Source organism: Alligator sinensis, unplaced genomic scaffold (assembly GCF_000455745.1).
Source record: "Alligator sinensis unplaced genomic scaffold, ASM45574v1 scaffold1626_1, whole genome shotgun sequence".
Lineage (NCBI taxonomy): Eukaryota > Metazoa > Chordata > Crocodylia > Alligatoridae > Alligator > Alligator sinensis.
In genome coordinates, this window is record NW_005842437.1 from 757511 (window position 1) to 763980 (window position 6470).

Here is a 6470-nt window from a genome sequence, read left to right on the forward strand (position 1 = left end):
CTCTCTGTCCGTGCTTAACCAACTCCCCGCTTGGTGTGCCAGGGACCGGTGTCGACCTGAGGCCACATCTTCCAGCTGCAATGCAGCCTATGGTGATTTGGGGTCATTAATGACCGCGAACGAACCCAGAGCACATCTCCACACTAACGGGGAGTCAGGTTTACTTTGAACTGCAGCACTGGAGAATCTGTCTGCCGATCTTGCAGTCATGCTATGCAGCCTTCCAGAGGGTCTGTTTTTCCAGGTTTTTTTCCTTTGTGCGTTTTGTCCAGCGCCTGCAAAAGATTAAAGTGAGCAAGCCCTGACTTGAGGCTATATCTAGCTATCACCGGCTGTATCCTGCCTGCTGCAAGGACTGAGCCGGATAGTGTTTTAATATGGATGGCGGGGCTGGGTTGGCCCCAAAGGAGCATTTCTCACTATATGAGTAGGGAGAATCAGTCCTATTGCCTTCAGCTTCGTTTTGCAGCTGAGCAAAAAGTGCCTGATGATTTAGCAGATGCAGTGAGGGCAGGGGGCCCTTAGTGAAGTCGGTGCTATGAGATTTGGTTCAGATCTTGCTCCCGCTGGGGTGAATGACAGCAACGCTTGCAAGCAACGGACTAGATCCAGATTGGGGTCTGTGTTTGGCGTTCGAGGTGCTTAGGACAGGTGCATGCATAAAGCACACTTGGCTAACAGGACTAGCCTACTCTGGTCCTCTTGCTAGGACCGCATCCCTCGGGGATGCCTTGCATATGGGTTATTGGTCTCTGAAGGTGTTAATCGTGCGCAGGGGAAGAAGCAGCACTCCGACACAACCCAAATCCAGGGTGTTACGATCCTGTCCTATCGGTGTCTAGGCTAATCCATCTCCCCAGTCATCCATTTCCTCAATGTCTTGACTAGATTCACTTAAAACCGCTATTTTCTTCAGCCCAATCTCTGATGTGAGGTGTCACATCTTCTCTTCTCTTCTTTTGATAATTCCTCCGGTCACCAGCACACAAAGTAGTCTGCTGGAAGACAGAGAACCCCAGCTCCGCTCCACCCCTCCCTTCAGGCACGCAGCCCAGAAAACCCGGCAACTTTCTCAGGTGACGACATAAATGTGTAATGGCAAGCTAGGAGAAGCGCCCTGCCCAGCCCGATCTGTCTAGCATCCGTAACAAGCTTATCAAAGGGTTTCTTTGCAGCAAAATCCGAACCCTCCAGGTTTTGATTCGTAGCAGGTGAAGACTTGACTGTGCTGAAATCTGATTGAAATGAGGGAGGTCAACAAAATAGAGAGGCAAGTGCAGAATAATTGGGGAAGGCGCAGGAACTTGCTTTCTGTGTGTGTTCGTGCGCTCCCTGCACTGTAATCTCCCACTTCCACAGGGAAGTCTTTGTCTTACACACTTTACTAGGGCATTCATTTGCACAGCAGGCTATTGCCTTTGTTACAAAAAGAAAAAAAATACCCCCACCCCAACTCAAATTCTTCCTGACTTCTCCTCTTTTTTTTGTTCTTACAACACACATCTCTCGTGATCCGGAGGCAGGAAGGTGGCTGCGGGAGGAGGAGAAATACCTGACTTCAGTGCTAAGGAGTTCTCGCTCTCCCCAAACCTCTGATCCCTTGTCCTAGTGAAATGCTGATATTTACTGCAGATCGATGGGTTTGAAGATCAGGAGCCTTCTCCGCTGTAACCCCTGCAGAGGATGAGCTCCATCGGGAAGGGGAGGGTGGCACTCGACGTCCGGACCGAAATAGCCGGATGCCTTGGGACAAAACGAACGGGCTCGACTAGACTGATTCCTGCTGGCGCTGCCTCGGACCTGAGATCTTGAGACCATCTGTCATGTTTGGTGATCCTTTTCTGAAAGGGGGGAGATGCACCCTGGTGTCCCCTCTTATTGCTGTGTACCCCCTGCCCACTTCAGAGGTACCCACCACATGCTGGTAGCTGGAGTAAAACTGTGACCTGACTTTTTTAAAGGTGCTCAGTACCTTCTATTCGCACTGATGTGCATAGCAGCTGTGGGTGTTCAGCATCTCTGCAAATCGAGCCAGGGCTGGGGTACTTGGCCGCTCCCCATCTGAGAGATAAATTGCAGTCTCTTTTCAGCAGAGACAGACATTTGTGCAGTGCTCAATCCCGATGGATTTAACAGGCGATTAGGCCCTTCTGGGCAGACAGTAAGCAATGGGCGTTATCCAGGCCTGTTGGTTGTTCTGCTCCAGGGAGTAACTTGGACTCCAGGAATTGGTCCAAGCTCCAAGTCCAGGGCATGGGAGCACGGCTTGCAATGCAGCAGCACGGTAGGGGAAGACGTGAAACCCAGGGTCTTTCCAGGTCCATCTCTAGGAGCAGCACAGACCATTGCACCGCACAGCCTTTCCACTTGTGCACAGGCATATGAGGCAGCATTCATCAGATGGGAGCTGTGACAAGGGAGCAAGTTCCTGGGGGCTGATGGCATGGGAGCTGAGCCAGCAAAGCTGGGATTTGAGAGCTGGATCCAACTCCACTCCTGCATCCAGAGGAGTTAGGACGTTGGCACAGAAGTGGAGGATTGCTTCCCAAGCTCTTCAGTGCCACTGGATGGACTGAGGGCATGCAAGCACACAGTGAGGGCATGCCAAGCCTGCTTTATGGGTGGGCTGGAAGGAGACCGAGAAAGGAAACGGCAGCACCAGGGGAACAGGATGCGGAGGGAGATGCGGGAGCTTCTCCTGGATCGGGCTGTGCACCCCTGCCATGGGCAGCGTGCACCCTACCAGGTCATTCAAGTCCATGACCCCATCCTTTACTTCACTGTCACCTTCTCCTTCATCCCAAACTTGCCGCTTGTGTCCTTGCAACCCCGCACCCGAAGCAACAGAGAGCTTTCTGCCATGCAAGTCACCCAGGCACCCAGCTCCCAGAGCCTAATGATCAGCAAGTCAGATCACTGGCTTGCTACAGACTCCAGCCTGATTAGCAAACATCCCCAGATGGATGGGATCTCCCCGCACATCCCATGCAGGGAGCCAGCAACAAAGGAGCTGCAGGTTTAAAGAAGCGACATGGCGCAGAGACCAGGCAGCGCCTGCTACAGAGCTGCTAATGACACCCGCATCAAATGTAAACTATCCTTAGACACCTGTGTCAATTGGAGAGGGCAAGACACAAGCAGGCAGTGCCCTGAGCTACAAACAGAGCCTCCAAAATATTTTACCTTTCAAAAAAAAAAAAACACCCCCAAAACCCAAAGGGAGACAGGGGGTGGCAGGCGTGTGACCCCTCTGGGGACTGGTGTAGAAAGCTCCGGAGCTATTTAACAATGTGCTTAATGCCCTAATGGTTCAGTGCAAAGAGAAACCGAGAAGGGATGTGAAACAGCCATGTTTCAGGGCCAGGGCAAACTGCTCGTGAGCTCTGGGCGTTAGGGTGAGACCTTTCTGGGGACCAGATTATCCCTCACATCCTGCTGTAAGCTTTCTTGCAGCCTTGCATGCAAAGTATCTTGATGCTGGCTGCTGGCGGGCAGCTGGCTCTTCTGGTGTGGCCCGTGAGCGGTGTTGAGGCTGGTTGTGGATGTGGTGCTGTCTAGGGCTGTGTGTAATGACAGCTGGGAGCTGGGACTCCTGGCTTCTGCTCCTGTTTGTCACGTGCAACCACCGGGACAGTTGTAATTTGGGGGCCTTTGTGGCAGCGTGCCAGTACAGCTCAAATGCGACGTGAGTGGGGCAGCTGCAGTTTCCATTGACTTCCACAGGGCTTGTCGGTGCTGTGTACCCCTGAAAATCAGGCTACTTAAATAGCTGCCTAAATTGAGAGTATGGTTGTGAAAATCAGTCTCCCTTTTTTCCCCTCTTAAGCGAGGAGCACGCAGGGCCTCTCGCAGAACGGGTGTTGGAGCCATCCAAGGTTCAAGAGGTTTGGGGTCCTGCAATGAAGTCCTGCTGTTCCCGATGTGGCACACGGTGCCAAAGGGGCCAGGCCACGATCCAGGCTGACGAGCCGTGGGGATAGCTTTGATCAGTCTCACTTGATGGGGACGAACGTCCACTCTGGGAGTGCAAGGACGTTTTAGAGACCCCCAGCCAGGCTGCGTGCGTGCGTGCGTGCGTGTGTGCATGTGTGTTGAAGGGGGGAAGTAACTTCTATATCCACATATGGCAGAAAAAGGAAATGCCATTCAAAACACATCTGAGATCCATATTCAGTTCCTGTTGTAATGGGGAAAGGGCTTGGCTGAGCGTGGGTGGTCTCGGATGTCATTTCAGAATCTTTTTGCAACGGACTTGGTGGCAGCTCGGTGGGTTGTTAGGATACTTTTTCCCCAGGGATGTTTGTGCCAAGGACTAAATGAATTTTTTTTTCCACTAAGAAAGGCATAAACTTGAATGCAGCTTTCTGCTCGTTACTTGGTTAAGTGGGCAGCTGTCCTCATTTTCCAACAGCTACAACAGAAGAAGGCCTGAGCAAGTGTATCGGCTTAGAGACCCTGGGGGTCAGGCTGGCATTAGAAGGGGAACAAATGAGCGTGTGTGGGTGTGTGCATGAGTGTGTGTGTGTGTCTGCTTCTGCATCGTGGTCCGTGTTTGCAAAGCACTACCGAGCTCTGCATTGTGGCCTCAAGTAGGAGCTCCCAGCATCGTTGCTCTGCCATAAGGCTGATGGGCGGCGGGTCGGGAAGGCAGGACGATTCCAACTTCTAATCCTGTCTGAGACCGCGCCGTGCTGTGCGACCCCAGAGCCCCCCGACAGCCCGTGCTTTGGCAAAGCCCATCTGGAAAATGGGGTTTAGAGGCCAGCGCATTGCTGAACACCAGCTGCTATCTCTGGTCTGAGCCGTCCCAGGAAATGCTTTGACACAGGGGAGACGAGCTCCCGCGAGGCCAAGCAGCCGGCTGTTAATACATTACCAGCAAACCCACCTTCATTAGAGCAGAGCTAATCATTTACAGCTGGTCCCAGACAGTCTAGTTTCTGGAAGTTTTCTGTAGAAAATCTCTGACATCGACGGTTATCAGGCCATCTCTGGGGGTGGAAGCAGAGACCCATTTCTCAATGAGTTTTCATCTGCACTGAGCAGGAGCATGGGAGAATTGCACAGGAGCTACCCCTTGGGTTGTTTTAAGCCTTTTCTGCCTGGGTGCTCCTCCTGCAAGAAGGCAACAGCAAAGCAAAACACCTTCCCCGAGGGGCCCGAGACTCCTGGCTTCTCCCCTTCGCTATTGAGGAGCACCTCTCTGCAATGCCTCTTCCCTGCAGAGCCGAGGGGGCTCTGGTTTTTTGCTGAACACATGGGCTGGGGGAGCAGGGAGTGGGAGGACTGACGCAACAGGTGCGTATCTGAGGCTGAGGCAAGCTCACACCTGTGTCAGCAAGCAACGGATGGTGCCAGCAGCACGCCAAGCTTCATATGGACAGATGTGCCAGGGGGGAAGGGGGGCTTCTGCTGAGCTCTGCCAACACGCCGTGACTCAGGGCCTCGTGCAAAGTGCTGGCAAGGCACGCCAGGCTCCTTACCTGCGGCGCTTCCAGCCCTCGCTCCCTTTCCTGCGGGAGCCGGCACCCGGGCTGCGTGGAGCCGGGTGTCAAGGCACGTGCACACAACAGCATGACTTGCTGGTGCGCTGTCCTGGCACCCAGGCAGAGGCAAGGAGCTGTGCCAGCGGGAGGAAAGCAAAAGCAACACCAGCGTCATTGCTCCCTGTGGCATCCTCCAAGCCCAGGGCTGTGCAATGGGGACCCCCCCTGCCCTTGGCTCTGGAGAGGCCAGATCCCAGGCAGTGCCCCTAGATGACCCAAGCAGAGGGAAGTAGATGGTAGGGGGCATCCAGTCCTTCAGGGCCAGAGCTGGCCTGGCCTGTTTTGACTTGGGACTTTACTCGGCACAGTGCCCTCTTCTCTGCCCACTCCAGGCCTTCATCACTGTCCCCTTCATCTCCACACCACCTGCCCCCTGATAGATCTAAAACACATGCCAGCAGTGCTCTTCTGGAGTTGGCCAGCCCTTGTGCTGTTGGCTCTGGCACGGTCTGGCTCTTTCCCCCATCATACGTTGGCCTGGGCGGTGGTGAAATAGCTGCTGTTGGGGGTATTGGCACATCTGGTTTGTGGCCGGTTGTATCTTGGGGCTGGGGGTGGGAGTGGTGCCCAGCATTCAGGGTTGCGGAGAGGAGCCTGCAGACATGGCCCAGGTAGGATGTAAAGGCTCCAACATCCCAGAAGTGCCTCTGAAGCATTCTTGCTTTTAAGCCCATCGTGTGAGTTGGACAGGGCCTTGCTCTGGATGTCAAGATGCATTGTGCTAGCACGGGGACTACTTACTGCTCCTCAGGTGCCCACCCAGCCTCGGCTTGCCCCCCACCCCTGCACTGCTGCAAGGTAGCTCATGCCAGCATAAGGCACGGTGTACAGGATAATGGCTGAGTAATGTGGTAACCTGTGAAATGGGTGCATCTCTCTGCTTTTAGCAGGGTCTCCACTGCATGGAGCCTGGCAAAGGACGCT

The 6470-nt window shown here is 53.9% G+C and overlaps 1 long non-coding RNA gene across 1 annotated transcript in view; it reads left to right on the forward strand.

The window, feature by feature from the left end:
* LOC102371671 overlaps positions 1-6470 on the forward strand; it is a 66493-nt gene that overhangs the window by 33360 nt on the left and 26663 nt on the right. The window lies entirely within an intron of this gene.